Source organism: Mauremys reevesii, linkage group 2 (assembly GCF_016161935.1).
Source record: "Mauremys reevesii isolate NIE-2019 linkage group 2, ASM1616193v1, whole genome shotgun sequence".
Classification (NCBI taxonomy): Eukaryota; Metazoa; Chordata; order Testudines; family Geoemydidae; genus Mauremys; species Mauremys reevesii.
This window is the reverse complement of record NC_052624.1, coordinates 169,677,562-169,697,910: the sequence shown is the minus strand read 5'-3', so window position 1 is coordinate 169,697,910 and position 20,349 is coordinate 169,677,562.

Below are 20,349 nucleotides of genomic sequence, written 5' to 3'. Positions count from 1 at the left end.
AAACGGTCCTGGCTCCTGTCCAGCTTCCCTGTATAGGGTTTCATGAGCCAAGGCATTAATGGGTAAGCGGGGTCCCCAAGGATCACAATGGGCATTTCAACGTCCCCTACTGTGATCTTCCTGTCTGGGAAAAATGTCCCTTCCTGCATCTTCCTGAACAGGCCACTGTTTCGAAAGATGCGTGCATCATGCACCTTTCCAGGCCAGCCTCTGTAAATGTCAATGAAACGCCCACGGTGATCCACAAGCGCCTGGAGAACCATAGAGAAATAATTAATGTACTCGTAGGCTAGGTGGGGTGGTGCCAGAATAGGAATATGCGTCCCATCTATTGCCCCTCCACAGTTAGGGAAACCCATTTCTGCAAAGCCATCCACAATGTCCTGCACGTTCCCCACAGCCACGGTTCTCCTTAGCAGGATGCGATTAATGGCCCTGCAAACTTGCATCAAAACGATTCCCACGGTCGACTTTCCCACTCCAAACTGGTTCCCGACCGATCGGTAGCTGTCTGGAGTTGCCAGCTTCCAGATTGCAATAGCCACACGCTTCTCCACCGTCAGGGCAGCTATCAATCTCGTGTCCTTGCGCCGCAGGGTGGGGGCGAGCTCAGCACACAGTCCCATGAAAGTGGCTTTTCTCATACGAAAGTTCTGCAGCCACTGCTCGTCATCCCAGACTTCCATGACAATGTGATCCCACTACTCACTGCTTGTTTCACGAGCCCAAAAGCGGCGTTCCACGGTGCTGAGCATTTGCCACAAGCAATTTCATGTCACCCGCATTAGGCAAATCCAGATCATCGTCGGACTCCTCACTGTCACTTTGGAGCTGAAGGAATAGCTCAACTGCCAAACGTGATGTGCTGGCGACAGTCATCAGCAAAGTCCTCAGCAGCTCAGGCTCCATTTCACACAGAAAGCGTGCTGCACTCACAATGGCTAGAAACGTGGATGGGGAAACTGTACTGCTAGGAAGTGAAGCGATGCACCACGGGGCGTTGGAACAGGAAGCGGAATGACCCACACACTTCCTTCCCCTTCCCACAATACTCAGCGGCAAAACGGCGCCAAAACGGGATGAGGTGCTCTGTGGGATAGCTGCCCACAATGCACCTCTCAGTACAGCGCTGCAAATTCTGCAAATGTGGCCACACTGCAGCGCTGGTAGCTGTCAGTGTGGCCACACTGCAGCACTGGCCCTGCACAGCTGGACGACCAGCGCTGCAAACTACCAGCACTGCAACTCATCAGTGTAGCCATACCCTCAGTGATTGAGTGATCTGGATCACCTTTGAGATGCCATCAAACCAGGGTCAGCATCAGCAAGTGACAAATATATTTCCATGGTTATTATCTTTTCCATAACATTTTGACAGAGGTGGAAAACTATGCACCAAGGGTACTCACAATTGCCATACAGGAACTGTGAGTACAGGAAAGCCTTTACCAGAGAGAATCTCTTAGGCCCAAATTTAGCCCTGGTGTAAGTAGTTGTAATTCCACTGTCCTCACTGAATTTTTATCTTTTTTTCCCTAGCATTTATCCATAAGGAATAATAAAAAATTCCTGTAACATCAGGAGTTCAGAACAGCACTATTATTAGAGATAAAGATTTTGCTGTCAAACACACACCACACCTCACATCCTTCCATCCATCTGCCTATTCTCTGCCACAGACCTCCTCATCTCCATCCTAGTGCACCTGAATGCCCTCCCACCAGCTAGGTCCTCTACTGTTCATGGTGGCAGGCAGCTGTCCTGCTTTTTCCATCAGTGGTGGTGGCAGGTGGGTTACCCTTTAGCCTCTGAATGTGGCATGGTTGATTGAGAAGCAAGTCCCCTTTGGTAGTCAGGTGCTGTAGCTAGTTATCTGGGAAAAACAGTTTGTTTGTGTTCTGGACAGGGCCGGCTCCAGACCCCAGCGCGCCAAGCGCGCGCTTGGGGCGGCCTTTTGCCAGGAGGGCGTCAGGCAGCTCCGGCGGACCTTCCGCAGTCATGCCTGCGGGAGGTCCCCCGGAGCCGCGGGACCAGCGGACTTCCCGCAGGCATGACTGCGGAGGGTGCGCTGGTCCTGCGGCTCCGGTGGACCTCCCGCAGGAATGACTGCAAGAGGTCCCCCGGAGCCACGGGACCGGCGACCAGCAGCGCGCCCCCTGCAGCATGCCGCCGTGCTTGGGGCGGCCAAATTGCTAGAGCCGCCCCTGGCTCTGGAAGTGAGAAGGTTTTCACTAGCTGCTGGCAGACTTCTTTAGCTGGTGTAGGGAGAATCTTGGGAGGTGTTCATAGAGTGATGAAGGGTGCCATTTAAGTGCCAAGACCAATGCATACAAGGACTCTTTTTCACTCCACCTTTCATATGCTACATTTGTAAAAGTCAATATTTTCAATCATTAAGATCCACATTTTTCAGCTGTGATCTATTTACTCACCTATGTATCTGCACGTACAAGTTGTATTCTTGAAAGCAAATTACATAACTAATATATCCAGTTTGCCTGGGCAAATACAGTTTTGCCAACTCATCTCCAAGGTTTTGGTATGCAAGACTTAGGCACTAAAAACAAATAGTATGATTCCCCAGTCATGTACACCTATGCAAACCAAGTGCCAATAATTCTGATTTGGCAGCGACTTACACCTACTTTACACTCAATAGATGCAAATCACTGATTTGCACCTTGACTAGTCAGCCAAGTACCAAGCCCAGAAAATGCAGGCGAATCAGGCCCAGAAAATGCAGAAAACTAAGTACACAGGTTTACACTCTGTGCATAAATATGGAGGCATAGTTGAGTCCTCTTTGCAAATTTATACTTAAGATGAATATTTTCCCCTTGCTATGTGTGCACGTGTCACTGCATCAGAAAGCCAGATGCATAAGTGCTTCTAATTTCTATTACAACATTGGAACTAAGCACATTAACCCATCTCAGAAAAGCTCAGTAATCGTTTTTCAAATATTTTTGTTGCAGTCTACAGAACCTCACCTAGCCCTTGTATGGTATTGATACATTCCAGACAAGGGCGAGGCACAGACTCAGATGTCATTTAGTTCATGAAGGTTTGCTGGTTATTATAATCAAATGTCAGTTGTCTAACTGCTGCATGTAATGGAAAATCCCTATTTAGTAGATGTTTTACTACTATTGGCTGTTAAAGTATGGTAAGCAATATTTTAAAAATAGATTCAATGTCTAAATGCCTACAATAGATTTGATGAAGCTGATATAGTTTTTATTCCCCCCCACACACACACACAACTTTTGTAGCTGTTCCTATCTAAAAAGGATAATTTCCTCTGAAATTGCAAAATTCATACTACTCATTTTAATTAATAATATTTTCTGCTTTGATGGTCCCTATCTAGACCTAGTTTAGCAAACATTGATGAATCAAGCCTCGCAACAACCGTGTGAAAAAGGGCACAGCGTGATCACAAACCAGGACACACCAACTCAAAGCAGCACCAGACCTTGCCAGAACAGATGCAAAACCTGCAGACATATCTCCAGTGCTACAATAATCAGCACTCTCTACAACATACCTTTTGAGATCTCTGGGTCCTACACATGTCCATCATAACATGTGGTGTATCTCAGCCAATGCACTAAATGCCCCAACAACAACTGTGTGGGTGAAACCAGACAATCACTATGCTCTCAAATGAAGTCATGCAGAAAAATTATTTAAAAAGAAAAAACCCCATATCATTTGTGGGTAGACACTTTTCACAAAGCAATCACTCAATCTGACCTCTCAGTCCTCATCCTCAAAGCAAACCTGCACACTTTCCAAAGATGAGCCTGGAAACAAATTCATAATTTTGCTAAACATTAAGAATCATGGACTTAATACAGACACTGAACAAGTAGCAGTTGATTATTGTCAAACTGCTTTGTAACAGTCATTTATATTCTTTGATAAATCACACTGGAAAGTTTGAAAACATATCACTGGCTTTACGACTTGTGATCACTTTATTTTACCAATTGCTTTTTGAATGGGCAAACACTGATTTTTTTCTTTTCCCTCCATGTTTCATATGATACAGCAATCACCATAATTCTATTTTGTTTGATTCATTGTCTTTCTATCAGCATTAGTGTATCAACAACGTCAGAACAGCTTTGGGAGTATTTAACTTGAGTGCTCTCTGTTAGCTGGTTGGCTGGCTATATAACAAGACAGTGAAGTTCCCACATTTTCTACTCCCCTGAGTGTGGAAAGGGCAGTGGCACCATATGCAAATTTCCTCTGGGGATAGGAATGGAGAGAGAAAGTCATGTGACAAGTATTAATCACATCACTTCATACATCACTAGAAGGTATCTCAGCAACTGGTGTCTCATAAAAAGATACATAGTCAGTCAGTCTGTGGTTTTAGAAAAACATTCTCTCACATAGTACTTGAAGTTTTTTTCTCCAAAGAAGGTTTTGAGCCATTCTTAGAGCTCAAATAGATTTCCCAGATCCTTCTTCAATCCACCAAGGCCACTTTGTGCTAAACTGGCCTGAAATTCCTATCAGAGAATCCCCTCCCTACAGGGCAAATCTCCACTGGCATAGTGCAGACAGGCAGCATGCACAAGCTATCCCCTCACTTTGGCATCAGGAGGAGCAGGGGACATGCTGAGAGCCAGAAGGAGACATGTCTGAGCTGAGCTCTGCTACATTGAATCCTCCACTGGCATAAGCAATGTGAGGGCAGATTTACAAAGGTATTTAAATATCTAAAGACTCAGAAATTTTGAAAGTCCCACTAGGTGCCCAAGACAATTAGGTACCTAATTGCCACTGATGTCAAACTTGGATCCCTGGTATGCCAGACCACCAGGCCATTTGATTTATATGGCTTTATTTAAACCCAATATTTAGACTTTGGTATTCTCCAAATAAGGGTATATTATGTGACCATTTTCCAGGCTGCATAATCACATCATACACAGGATCCAGCTCATAGTATTCCGCTCCTACCTTCACAGTGGCACTCATGATACAAAGGAGCCTGGCTTTACAGACAGAGGGGTAAAATAGCCATATTAACAGAATTTTCAAAACTTTCTCTGAAAGTTTCCAAACTAATATTGCTATAAAATAGCAGGCTGCTCATTCCTGGTGGGCTTTAGAACTTGCTTCCCATCCTCCTTGGTCCAAACATGCTGCAAAGCATAGTTGGTTTCTCTGGCTGAGAGAGACTAGATAGACTCTGGGAGATTAAAAAGGTTAGACATATGCTTTGAAATGATGGATATGATTTATGTTAATTATCGGGCAAAGATAAGTTCCTGGAGTAGTTTATTTGTGTAACTGTATTTTTAAAATGTGTCAAAGACAGCTGAGAGAAAAGGTTAGGTATTCCTTTTTATAGAATATGTGTATGCATTGAAATTAATATAGTGAAAATAAATAAAATGCACAACAGTGTGGTGTGGTATAACGATCTCCCTGGCACCTACTTTGATATGCTTTGGAGCAAGGACTTTACATATGGAAGTGGTGGTCATTGGTAGTAAGGTGCCTTTTACTATCCTTGTAAAAATCCATCCAAATTTGGCTAAGTTATAAACCTTTGTGATTTTTTTCAGTTTGCACATATCCAGTAGAGTCTTCTTAGATTCCCAGCTAAATTCACTAAGATTCCATCTGCACAAGCATGCTTCCATCCAGAGTTGAGCAAGACTTTCCCTGCAATTCCAGCTCTGGATTGATCCAGGCCAGCCCAGGTCTGGGCACCTGAATTTTTAGTGACCTCCCTGCTGGGGTCAGGTATTGTGCAGGAGAAAGTTGCCTGATCTGAATGCAGAAAAAACAAGAGCTGGACTTACTTGTAGAGGAAGGAAGCAGTGGGAGTAGGTTGAGGGGGAGACTGGAAGCAGGGAGGAGAAGGAAATTAGGAATGAGACTTGGGCTCAGAGGGAGACTGGGACTGGCTAGGCAAAGAGACTTGGAGTTGGGTGTGTAAACAGGGACTAGAATGGTTAGACTCGGATTTGATGAGTAAGTAGTGTGGGACTGAGGTGAGAAGGCTGAGGAGTTACTCCGGGGGCAATTCTGCATCACTGCACGTGCCCAGGATTCATGGCCTCCGCTGATTTATTTGCTTCCCCATAGAAAAATGACTTCTGAGGGGGAAGCAAAGAAGTCGCAAGAGAAGTCCCACACCCGATCCCTGGCAGGGCAGGCAGGTTGGTTTGGGCACCCAGAGCAGCCCAGTAGAGACAGAATCATAGACTCATTAGACTGGAAGGGACCTCAGGAGGTCATCTAGACCAACCCCTGCACTCATGGCAGGACTAAGTATCATTTAGACCATTCCTGACAGGTGTTTGTCTAACCTGCTCTTAAAAATATCCAATGATGGAGATTCCACAACCTCCCTAGGCAATTTATTCTAGTGCTTAACCACCCTGACAGTTAGGAAGTTTTTCCTAATGTCCAACCTAAACCTCCTTTGCTGAAATTTAAGCCCATTGTGTCTTGTCCTATCCTCAGAGGTTAAGAAAAACAATTTTTCTCCCTCCTCCTTGTAATAATCTTTTATATACTTGAAAACTGTAATCATGTCCCCTCTCAGTCTTCTCTTTTCCAGACTAAACAAACCCAATTTTTTAAATCTTCTTTCTTTTCTAGACCTTTAATCACTTTTGTTGCTTTTCTCTGGACTCTCTGCAATTTGTCCACATCCTTCCTGAAATGTGGCTCCCAGAACTTGACACACTGCTCCAGTTGAGGCCTAATCAGCAGAGGGTAGAGCAGAATAATTACTTCTCATGTCTTGCTTACAACACTCCTGCTAATACATCCCAGAAGGATGTTCACTTTTTTTGCAACAATGTTACACTGTTGACTCATATTTAGCTTGAGGTCCACTATGATCCCCAGATCCCTTTCCGCAGTACTCCTTCCTAGGCCGTCATTTCCCATTTTGTATGTGTGCAACTGATTGTTCCTTTCTAAGTGGAGTACTTTGCATTTGTCCTTACTGAATGTCATCCTATTTACTTCAGACCATTTATCCAGTTTGTCCAGATCATTTTGAATGTTAATCCTATCCTCCAAAGCACTTGCAACTCTTCCCAACTTGGTATTATCCACAAACTTTTTAAGTGTACTCTCTATGCCATTATCTAAATCATTGATGAAGATATTGAACAGAACCAGACCCAGAACTGATCCTTGTGGGACCCCACTATTTATGCCCTTCCAGCATGACTGTGAACCACTGATAAATCACCATCACGTAAATCATTATTGGGGCTACGGTTGCCAACTTTCTACTCCCACAAAACCAAACATCCTTGCCCTGCCCCACCCCTCCTCTGATACCCCACCCCTGCCCTGCCCCTTCTCTGAGGCCCTTCCCCCAGTTAACTCGATCCTCCTCCCTCTGTCCCTCACTCTCCCCACCCTCAATCACTTGCTCATTTTCACCTGGCTGGCTCACAGGGCTGGAGTGCAGGAGGGGTGATGGCTCTGGCTTGGGGTGCAGGCTCTGGGGTGGGGCAGGGGGCTCTGGGCTAGGACAGGGGGTTGGGGTGCAGGGGGAGCTCTGATGTAAGCCTGGGGTTGAGGGATTTGGGGTGGAGGGGGCTCTGGGCTGGGGCAGCAGACTCTGGGGTGGAGCTGGAAATGAGCAGTTGGGGGGTGTAGGAGGGTGCTCTGGGCTGGGACTGAGGGTTGGGGCTCAGGGGGAGGTCTCTGACTGGGTGTGCGGGCTCTGGAGTGGGCCTGGGGATGAGAGATTTGTGGTGCAGGAAGGTGCTCCAGGCTGGGATCAAGGGGTTCAGAGGGCAGGAGGGGGATCAGGTCTAGGACTTTGACTGGGGCCCAGGAGGCAGTCAGGAGTGCAGGCTCCAGGCAGCGCTTACCTAAAGCAGCCAGCATGTCCCCCTTCCGGATCCTACACAGAGGCACCTCTGCACGCTGCCCCCTCTGCAGGCACTGCCCCTGCAACTCGCATGGGCAAAAACCACTATTTTCTCTAGCCTAGTTCTGAGAAACAGCTGAACTGGTTTTGCTGAAATTTTCTTTAGGGGGGAGGGGGAAAAAATCAGCCTGGGCAGACATCCAGAATGGAAAATTTCAGTGTGAACAGTTAGAGTTTGGCAAAGGTCTGAACAATTGAAAAAAGGTTCTTATAATGGAAAGTGACAGGTAACTTTACTTATAGGTGTTGCTAACTATCCATAATATGATATACAAACACATACATACAGACAGTGTATGTAGTTATGGGTGAATTGGATCTGAACAAATAAGAATCAGCCCCAACCTAAAAATACAGGTTCAAAAATGTTCTCTCTGAGGCTTGTGAAGAGAGGATCTTAAAAGAAAGTGACTTAAAACTGGAGTTGATGTTTCAACAAAACACTTTTTTGAGAGAATCAACATTTTTCAGAGAAGTGTTCACAAAACTTCTGCTGGCAAGCTCTGCCCAGTCCGGGATGATATTTTGGGTCAAATCCAGAAAAAGACAGTCCCCACACACACCTGCAGGCAAGAGCCCACTGGCTAGGATACTCGCCTTCAATGTAGGAGATCCAGCTCTTAATCCCCACTCTACCTGCTCTAGAGCAGGGATTCAAACCTGGGTGTCCTACATCCGAGGTAAGTGCCCCAACTATTGGCTATTCTGGGCTTGCTCTCTCTCTCTCTCGTTTTTTCACTAAAATTTTGAAAGAAGTTAGGGGGTGACAACTGTCAAGAATACTCATATAAAAGTGTGTGTGTGTGAAAAATATATAAATGACTGATGTCACTTTTAAACTTATATGCTAGATATATTTGGTAATGAGATGCCTGCAGTTATTGAGTTATGAACACATGTTGTGACTTGCAAACTGTAAAAATCCTACCCTTGCTGTTTTATTTGCTAGGCAGCTATCTTCTTTGATCAGTTTGCTCAGTTTATAGGAACATTGCAAATGTTCTCTAATGTTACATAATACTGAAAGAAAAGATACAAATCCCTGTAACTGCTGGGGATATAAATAGCAGAACACAGCGCTCAGGTGCCCAGACAAGATGCCTAGAAGGGCAAGTTCATATTTTTTGAGTGAGTCTCATTGCTTGTACAATATACATTTCTATTTATATAATAATAATGAAATATATTTTATTTAAAATAATCCGAGCCTGCCTACACAATGCAATTTAGGAAAGACCAGTTGGCACTTGTTTAAACTGACAACTCTATTCCAAATGTACTGCTTTGTGCTTGAGTTTGCATGATCTTATTTGAATTTTGTCATTATTAGTTTTTTGGAATTAACTCCTGTCAAGTCTCTCCCTCATTTTCAAGAAAAAAAATTAAAATAAAATCCCCCAATACACAGTCTCAGACTCCAAACATCAGTTTTATTAGTCAGCACAGATTGCTTTGAAAAAAAATCAGAAATATCTGCCAGGAATGACTTATAAAACAGTTATATAAATGCCATGTCTTTGTGAGTAAAAGCACCAGTGAACACGCATGTTAAAACCATGACCACTTCTCACAACAGGTTAAAAACAACAGGGCCAGTAAAAAAAAAAAGAAAAGAAAAGAATAAATTAAATAAACTTTTCATTTATTTAAGGGCGCTTTTAAAAAGTATATTGGTTTTAGTAATGTTTTATTCATTTTCTAAACATCTGACAATATATATCTTATAAAGTTTATTTACTTTTACCATGGGTCAAATTCCAATTGAAATTAGTTTAGCCTCCTAGATCAGTGCACACTAATTTACTTTTACACCAAGATGCTGCTACATCATTTCCAGAGGTGCTAATATTGAGACTCATACAACAACGAAGAAAGAGTGATATCGCCTGAGCACGGCAGCTGATTGTTAGGAAGTATCCACATTCCTAGGGGTTGGTTCTATGCCTTTTCAGGACTGTTTCAGGAAGGAAATCTCCACCTATCACAAAGCATTTGGGGGAATGCTGTTCTTTACTTATACTTCTAAAGTATAGGTGCACATACTATACTTCTTCCTTTGTTTAGATTTTGATGGGGAATTCTAGATTCTTGCTGCATGATAGTCTAAATGGTGAAGGTGAGAGTTAAGTAACTATCTCCTCAGCCAGGTTAGATCACTGATGTCCTAAAATGAAATTTGGTCTCCCTTATGCATTGCTCTCTTCCTTCCCTCCAGCTCAGCAATTCATATAGTCCTCTCTCTGTAATATACCTCCTCCAAAATGATTGCCAATGACAATAAACTGGGAGGAGCTGCAACTACTACTGAAAATAGAAAAATAATACAAATGGACAAAGATTAGAAACATTAAGCAGAAAACAACAAAACTTGGGACAGTACGAAGTTCTTTAATGGGATGAAGAAAACTGATGAGCAGCAACACACTAACTGAGAACTTATGTGAGAGAGGATAACAAACTAGACATAAGTTTTCAATGGGAGGAAAAATAGCCAATACAATTTTTAGGCTACAGACACAGGTATATCACCCATGGCACAAAGAAAAAGTAATCCCCACATACATTATATGGCCTTCATGAGATATAGTGCTCATTTCTGTGTATCTCTTTCCTTGAAAAATATTGACAAACTGGGAAACGTTCAGAGAAAATTCACAGGGTTGGACAGGCTGATGTATGAGGAATAGTTAAAACACATGAATATGCAGTTTGAATCAATATTTAGAGCATCCCAATTCAGCAAAATGCCTTTAAGCACATACTTATTTTCAAACATGTGAACAGTCCCATTGCAGTCAATGGGACTACTCACATGCTCAAAGTTAGGCGCATGCTTAAGGTCTTTGCTGGATTGGGGCTCGAAACCCCAAGAAGGAAGAGGAAGAATTTGCAGGAAACTCCATTATTTTGACCTGGTAGATTTTTCCCACTCCCTAAACCCCCAGTTAAATTAAAACACTCACCCAAACACTCACTGACCCTTTTGACGCATTAGGATTAGAATCAGTTAAGTATCCTTTAGTTAAAATTAAACACTGCTCTGATCTGAAGAGTTAATAAAAGCAATGAATTAAAACTGTATATTGCTACTCCTGAATCATGTGGCTTCTCCTATGGCATATACACAAATATCTTTATAAAAGCTGAAAATCAAATATGCTATCTCCTTTCAGCTATTTGCACTACTTGTATTTAGTACTGTCTACTCCTATTTTAGTGAGCCATTGAGCTGTCGTAGCTTTGAATACTGAGCTATGCAAAACCATAGATGGGGCGATCTCATCTAATAACATTTCACAATTTTTGAGCACTTCAGCTTTGTATGCTTCTAAAACAAACCAGGATGCATAAATCCTTAGAGACTTTGTGTAGAGAATTATGGGAAAATATCACATTGGTGCATTGATAGGCTGTTTGTTTACAGCCTGATCCTGAAAGGGCTTTGAATGAAGTCCTTTTCACTTCCCTGAGAGTTCTGTTGTGGAACTCATGTTGGACTTGACCCTTTATCTAGCTTTCCTTCTTGTATGTGGACTTTTAAGTGCTCTCCTCACCCACTGTACTGTTTGTGGAGGAAATAGGATCAGGAACAAAGAGAGTCTATGCAAAATTTATGTCAGTGTGAAAGGGATCCCCAAACTCCCTGCAAACCTTACTCTGGCCCCAAACACTGGTGCCAAATTTTCAAAATAGCTTGTAAACTTTAAAGCCTCAAAATTCAGGTTTGTTTGCACAAGCAATAGTTCCGTGCACAGACTTAGACATTACTAAAGCATCAACTACCTCACATGTTCCCACTGACATTATCTGCATGTGCAAATGTGAGGCTTTGTATCTGCAAGTGTTCATGAACACACAAACATGTTTAAATCTATCCCTTTTCTTAATTTTAAGCATGTGCTCAATTACATGGGAATCAATGGGTCTTAAACACCCTCCTTGAATAGACATGGGTGTGACGGGTTCCGCCTGGGGTGCCACCTGGAGCTGGGACACCACTGAGCCCTCTGACACACCAGCCTGGGCTCCCTCTCACACTGTGCTGCTGTGACAAGCTGCAGACCTGCTCCCGGTCCTACACTTCCTCCAGCACTCACGCACATAGGGACATACCCAGCTGCAGTTACATGCAGGCTCCCTGGCCAGCCACTGCATGAACCAACAATACAGAGGCTACATCCAAAATAACCACCAGCTTCCCAGCCTAGGAACTCCTTCCCCCCCCACCCCCGCCCGCCACTGGAGTATAAACCCAAAATTATACCATCTTGCACTGCATCGGGAACTGCACTGCATATACTCATAGAGTTTGCCTCTCCCTCAATATGGAGAGGAAATGCAAAAGCCCCCTGAGCTTAGATGCCGAAGCACTTCACTCCAAACTTACTGGTTTAGATTAAAATATCAAATACATTTATTAATGACAAAAAGATAGATTAAGTGATGGCAAACAGATCAAAGCTGATTACCCAGTAAATAAACAAAAACACAAACTAAGTTTAACATCCTAGAAAGATAGCTTTAGCATATGGTGGGAACCCTTTGTCCCAAACTCAGTTTGTGGAAAAGCACAGTCATCCCCAGACTCCATCTTGAGTCATGTGGCCTGGTTACATGCCCTTGCATACCTAACTGAGTCATAGCAGCCATTACAGGCTGTCTGGAGTGTACACAGGAAAGTTACATTCTTCCAGGGTTCATTGTTTTTGCTGATGGGCCATCAGCACTGTCTGTCTTCTTCTTTGTTGTACAAGAAAGGCTAGTTGTGGGTGTCACCCAAAGCACGACTGAAATACAGATATATAGTCAATATTCCTAACTTTGTATGCATGTATTATTTTTGTATCTAAATAGGATAATCATATTTCAGCAAATCATAACTTTTCCAGTGACACTTCACAGTGACACTCAAGATGATCCATCTTGTACAAAGTGCATCATGATTATGCCATAATATTAAATCAGAGCCATAAGCAAGTGCAAGTGGAATTCAACGGATTAGCACCCATTCCACCTGGGGTGAATTTCAATTAGAACCCATGTCAAACCATGCTACATAGGCTTTTGATAATGTCTTCTTGTTTTTTATTTTCACTTATTGGATCTTTGAAATGGCTTGTCACAAGATAAGCTGGAAGAAAGTTGCTCTTCTGAGCCTACCAAATGGCAGAGTCAGGTGATCAGTATGTACAAAAAGGTGAATATCAAGCACATTGGGAAAGAATGAATCTGCGTTCGGTTTACATTTCCCTGAAGATCTTCATAGTGCTAATAAGCAACACTATAAATACAGAAATGTGTAGCGTGCCTAAACTTTCCTTCTAATTCAATGCATTTAATGAATGGCAAGTGCTTGACACAGGGACAGAAGATTTTCTTGCCAACAAAGAGGCCTAGGTAACCACCAAAGACATGGACATCTGCAGAGGTTACCATTAACAACACTTACAAAATATTTTTAAAGCTAGAAAACTTACACAGCATAACTATCAGAATCAGGTAATAAAAACTCAGTGGGGATAAACAAAAATCAAGGCAGCATGTCGTCTGCTTCTGGCTGTCTCACTAACTCATTTTGTTGTCTTGAGAATGCTATTTAGGGCAAAACTTTAAACTCTGAGTGCCTACATTTAGGCACCAGTGCCCAGGCTTAGACACGGAAATGAGTGATGCTCAGTATCCGCAACTCCCAATGAAGTTAACTCCACTAGTGTTGTTCAGCCTCTCCGAAAATGAGGCCATTTATTTAAGTTTCTAACTTTAGGCACCTGTGACTAAAGTGTGTACGTGTGCACTCGCGCACAGTGGAAATGAATGACTTGGGGCTATAGCCACATGTGTATTTGTGATTTCTACTAACAAAAAGAATCCTATATTTAGTAGACAGAGATTACAAATAGAAGGCATTAGTTACATACAGGACTGTCACATTTTCATCTGACCTTCATTTACTGTGAAAACATGGTGCAAAAAGCCAGAAACTTCCCCCCGCCCCCAGTAGGAAATAAAAAAAATCCCCAACCTGATGGATTTACTTGGATTTGAAAATCTCTGCTGAGTTCAATATAACTAAAGCTTTGAGTTCTTTTGTCTGCAGAGATCCTACACATACATACACTCACTCTCTCAACCAGACAAACAGCAGACTTCATCCTCTTTCACTTTGCACTGAGGAGAATTAGGGTAAATTGCCATCACTTCACTGAAGTCAGTTGGACTAAATTGCTTTATACCAGTTGAGAATCTGATCCTGGATCCTAATAAAGTGAAAAATCAAAAATGTTTTCTTAATCTACATTGCACTTAGGGTCCCTTTAGTATGGAGATATACCTAGAGCTAGAAGGGCCCCTGACAGGTCATTGAGTCTAACCCCCTGCCTTCACTGGCAGGATCAAGTACTGATTTTGTCCCAGATCCCTAAGTGGCACTCTCAAAGATTGAACTCACAACCCTGGGTTTAGCAGGCCAATGCTCAAACCACTGAGCTATCCCACCCCTCCCCCAACATGCTCACTCCCAGAGCCCAACCTGATTTACTCCACCACCAAAGTTTTCATTTAAAAACTGGTAACACAAATTCTTGGCAAATGCCAATCAACGATGGGAAACTTACTTGAAGAGTGGCATTGCTTTATACCTCCCAGAGAGGATCTGTGTATCAACTGACAGTCTGTTAATCCATTGAGTTTATAAAGAAAGGGATCTCAGTCCAGAGTGGCCACACAAAAATTGGACAATTTATTCCAATGGTCAGCTTGATTAGGGTCCTGGTCATGAGTTTAATGAGGCAACTACATTTGGGGACTGGAGTCCAGGTAACTTAACCCTTTCTCTATCCCTTCATCAGTAAGTCTTGACAAATACCAAAAATCCCACCACAACATTAGTACTTAATATTGCTTCAATTTCTTGTGGATCGATTATAGCTTAGAGATCTTCCAAGCCTCCAGAGTTCTTAAACAACCAAAATTGTTGGCTTTTTAGACAGAGGATTTCAGTTCACTTAACACTTATTAATATAATAAACATAGAGGGAGTAATTGTTTTCCATAAGCAGCTATGTCAGACTTGCTCTGAGGAGTGTAAGAACTTAGCTATTGATTTGCTCCACTCCAAGAGGCAGATGGACGGTCATCCATTACGGCCAGATTCGAAAGTCAATGGGACTGCACGTGGAATGAAATGGGTAGGATATCAATATCTGACACTTCATGTCAGCCCTGCAAAGAATTTCTGAGAAATCCAAGTACAATAGAATCTCTTGGATCTCCTCACTGACGCCACTGTTCTTTATCTCCCCTTCCCTTTCTCTTTTTATCCATTTACTCCTTAGTTCTTTTTCTCATTCTTTCTTTGCCATCTCCATCCCTTTCTCTTTTACATCTCATTCTCTTGCCTTCACTCTGTATGTCCCTCTCTCTTTCCCTACAAAGTCTCTGATCTAATTTCTTTTCTGATTCTCTCGCTCCCACTGCCATCCATCTCCCCTTTGCTTTTAATCTTTCTCTCCATCTCCTCCATTTAGGGTTTAGCCAGGATTGCTTCTACCCAACAAATTATGGTGCCAAACACCTACCATTTTATACCAATAGTAGCCAAGATACAGTAACCCTAGTAACTTCACTTAATTCAATATTTGCTTTTTAAAAAAGAAAAAAAAATGTTGAAACATAGAAGCATGATTCAGTGACTAAACCATAGAGCCAAAAGCTAACCTCTCTGGCAAGCATTAAGCTTAGTCAAGGAGAGTGATTATGAGGGGGAAAAACCCTCTAATTGGATGTATTTTATTGAATAGTCTCATTTTGTTTTTAGAACAGAGTTTCGGACAAGAAGATAATGACAACAATTTATACAATTAAATGTTTCATATATCTTAGTAGACTGAAGCAATGTTTACATTTGCAGTTGAGTATATAGTTTCCTTCGGAGACAAACATTAGGGCAAGATTACAGGCCACTGGCTTCCAACCACCTGGATACAGACTGCAGAACTGGGTGCTGCAAAAATGCAGCACTCGTGTAATTAGGATCCCATTCACCATACATTAAATGGGGATCTTTCCACTTACTTCAGTGAGTACCAGATCAGGCTCCAAAAGTGAAATCCTGGCCCCATTTAAGTCAATGGCAAACTCACATTGCCGTCCATAGGATTTCACCCCAGGTTTTTCAGCTGGGTGAATGTTCTTTTTAGATGGCAGCAGTTCCATTGTTACCATAAGGGTTCAGTTACTTTGTATTTAGATGTTGGGGGAAAAAAAAAAACCACCAAAAGTGATCATTACTCAAGGAGGAAATTGTATATTGCCAGTAGAACGATGTATATTTACTTTGTTACCATCCAAAAAATAAAAGGTAAAAGGGTGTTGTACAACTAAATGCTATGGGCCAAATCTCCTCCTGTTTTGCATCCCATGTAAGGGATATGGGGGTGGGGAGTAAAAGGAAAGTTTTGCCTGAAAGGAAAACATATCTAGTACATGCATCCTTTTGAAGATGCTCTCCTGCAGGATAAAGCCAGCTGATGGATACAATCATTGGTTACTCACTATTTGGGGGCCCATAGGACAATTAAGGAGAATAGTCAATCAATTACACATGTAGGCGCATAACAGCCAACAGCCAACTATGTATGTGCTGGCAGAACCTCTGCATCTATAGGGTCAGATCCTCAGCTGGTAGAAGTCAATGGTACTTCACTGATTTACCTCAGCTGAAGATCACCTCGGTGCCCATCACTTTTTCCAGATAAAAGCTGAAAGTTACTATAGGGCATGGCAGGGCCAGCTGTCTCTGTGCCCTGGCCAGCCTGCCAAGTATTGCTAGGCCAGTGCTCCTGACTTGGGCATTTGGCCTGAATAAAAACTGAATCAGTGATTTGACCTATTATTGTTTATTTTTATATAGACCAGAGACTGGCAGGCATGAAAGTGACAAACACCATTGCCAATGCCAGTTGGGCTCGTTAGAAACAGAGATGGAGCCAGTAGAAAATTGTGCCTGGATACCTCTCTGCAAAGGCCCTAACACTCCATACATAATGTAGGCAGCTAGGGGAGGACACGTGTAGTGAGGCGGCCTGGCTCCCGACGGCCCCTGAGAGAGGAGAGAGAGAAGCACCACCAGTGGGCGGAGCCACCGCCACCGCCCCCGCCCCCCCCAGGGGGGGCGGGGGCGGAGTATAAAAAAGCAAAAACGCCCAGCCACTGAGCCCAGCGGGAGAGAGCGGAGAGGATGAGTTCTGGCGCCCTGTTCAGGGACCTGCCCAGGCGCCCCCTGCCCAGCACCAGGACGACGGACCGACTCTCGGCCGAGCATCCGGACGTGGACCGACCGACTCTCCCTCTCGAGCCTCCCTCGAGGTGGGTGGAGCGGGCCGCCCCGCCCCCCCCCGCCCCGCTGAGGAGCTGCCCAAGACCCAAGTCCCCAAGTCCGGAGCAGCCGGAGGAGCAGAGCAGAGCGAGAGCCCACCAGCACGCAGCAGACCGCTGAGCCCTGCAGCAGCCAGGGAGCCCATGGAGGAGGAGGGGGTGATGGAGTGAGTGTAGCCCGGAGGGGGCGGGCTGGTGTGGCGCAGTGGGCACTGACGTGATGTGCACAGACTGCAGCGCCAGCACGCAGCCCATCCACCAGGCTCCACGGGGCCCGGCTGGGACTGGCCTGTGGGCCCACTGGGCTGTGGTCCCCCCCCCCTTGGTGCCACTCCTCCCCCAGCACCCTGCTCAGAGAAGCTGAGACTCCTCCTTGCACAGGCTCTGATGTGCCAGCTGCTGAGGCTCTGTGGACCTGACTGAGGACTGGAGCCTGCTGAGGACTGACTGTTGCCTGAGCCTTCACTGACCTACCCCTGACTGCTCCTGCTTGCTGAACCCTGGGGCTTTGCCCCTGCCACTCACCTGCTACATGTACTTACTGCTATTGCCTTGCCCTGGACCTGACAGGACCTGCTATTAGTGCTGCCTGCCTGTGAGCCCCCCTGACCTAGACTTGTTGACCTCTGCCCCCTAGACTAGGGTTGGCTGAGGCTGAGCCTGTGTGCTGCCCCATTGTTGCTCAGCCCCTGCTGATTGAGCCTGAGCCTGAACTCATGCCCCTGATCAGCCCTGATGCAGAACTGATTTATTATTGCTCAGCTGCTGCCGCAAGCTGCTGACTGAACTACTGCTGTGCTGAGCAGCCCCTGCTTGCTGGAACTGCTCAGCTTGAAACTTGTGTGTCAGCCTGTAGCTAGGATGAAGGGCCGGAGCTTGTGTTGCTGTGCTTGTTTAGCTTGTGGCCGGGCTTGTGCTGTTAACTTTGAGCTACCTCTTGGGCCCACTGCTGCTGCTGCTGGCTAGACTGCTGGCTTTACTGGGGAGCCTGCGCCTGAGGGACTGGAGCCCAGGACCGGAGTGGGCTGTCCCTGCCTGAGGTTGAGGACTACTGAAGCTGACTCTGTGCTGCCCTTGGCTGTTTGTGTGGGGCTCAGTGCCGCTGGGGCTTCCCCCAGGGGCCCCTTGGAGCGGACTGGTGGAACACCATTAAAATATTCCTGCGTCTTATCCCAGCCCCTTACCCTGAGGGTCAAATTCCCACAGAATTTTGTAGTTAAAGGCCCATATGTAACCACATTAAATGGAAATTCTTCTGTCTTATTTTTATTTGTATTTGCTGTTGGCACATACTGTATAACCAATCTTTCTGTACCCTTTACTCCTCTGTCTCCTGTGCGTAGAACACCCTTCTCATTCCAGCTCATTGAGCCATCACCCTCTCTCCATACTAATCCTTCTCAAAAACTCACTTCCATCTTCTGCAAAGCCCACAAGAAGTAAATTAATAAGCAAACAAACAACAAACAACAACAAACCATTAAGTCCTCCCTGCCTCTGGATTTCCCAGTATATCTAGTTTTTGTATGTCTACCTTTTAGCACATAAGCTCTTTGCGGGTAGGGACTTTTAAAATATTTGCATACTGTATAAAAGCATTGTTGGCACCATACTAAAATATTATGCTATAATTTATTAACTATAAAAGAATCAAGTTAATAGCAGTGGCGAGCATTATAATTTACTCAATCTGGTTTTAAATATCAGTGCTGACAGAGCATTTGAAATGCTATTGGGCAGGGGATTCCATAACCAGGGGGCATAATTAGAAAATGTGCAGCTCTAGACTGTAACTGGGATAAGACAAATTAAGTAACCTACCAATATGAATCTTAATGTATGATTAGCCATGTAAAACAAAAGGAGATCAAATAAGGTAGGTAGGACTGCAACAGCCATTCAAGGCCTTGAGTGCAGTCAAAAAACGTCAAAATGAATATAAAACCACCAGTTACATTAAGACCTCACTGTTTGATATTTAGCTTGTACATGGCAGAATATACTTGAAGGAATTACGAATGACACTCAAACTCAGGTAAGTACCTTAATGGATCTTCTGTAAATTAGGCATTCTCCAACATTAGTTTAGAAGGCCCAGCCAAAACTCAATTTTTTTGCCACCAGGATTTTGAGACCAACAGCAGCAGGGGGGTGGGAAAAAAACCACAAACCTAGCAGGAATATCCACACTTGTACATATACACACAAGCAAAAATGTTCCTCTCCTACTTTTCTTTTCTCCATGATGCATAAAAAACAACACGTAGTCAAGAAGCTTTACAATGTTTGGAGCACCTCTCTCTCTTTCTAGGCCTCCTATTACTTCCTGGATTGGCACAGATAGAGGGCTGTCAACTCTTACTATCTCCTTGTCTGATTTAGCTGAGCATCCTTGACTGATCTAATGCTCACGTAAGCATTTGCACTGTTCCCACGGTAGGTGCAAGACCACTGTAGGTGCAAAACAGGCTGGGGTTTCTCAAAATACTTTACAAGTGAACCAGAGGCAAATATTTACACTGCAAGGACCTGGCATAATAATATCTAAAAATCAACTACATACACTTACAATTTAAATCCATCAAATTATCTATCCTCAAATGCAATGAAAAATGTGTTTGCAGTAAAAAAGGCAGGTTTGACTATTGATGGGGGATGTTTTTCTTCTCCCTGTTATTTATTCCCAGTTAACAGTTTCATAATTTTAGATGCCTTTTTCTGTAAATATGTCTAACAAAGGGCAAAGGAAACCTACATTTCTTATTAGGGCCTGGAAAGTACAGATGGACCTGAATCAGAATTTCATATTTAAATATGACCAAACTTCAGAGTCATTTAAACCCAGAACTGGATATGAATGTTTCAGATCAAACCCACATCTTCTAGAAAGGTTACTGTAATTTACAAGGATTTAACTCTCCATGAAAGTTTGAAATGTCTACCTGCAGTTCTAGTACAAGACTCCACATTGTGAGTCATCAGTCTTTACTATAAGAGTTGGGGATTACTGGTTTAAATTGAAATTTTTATGGCTTACAAAGTAG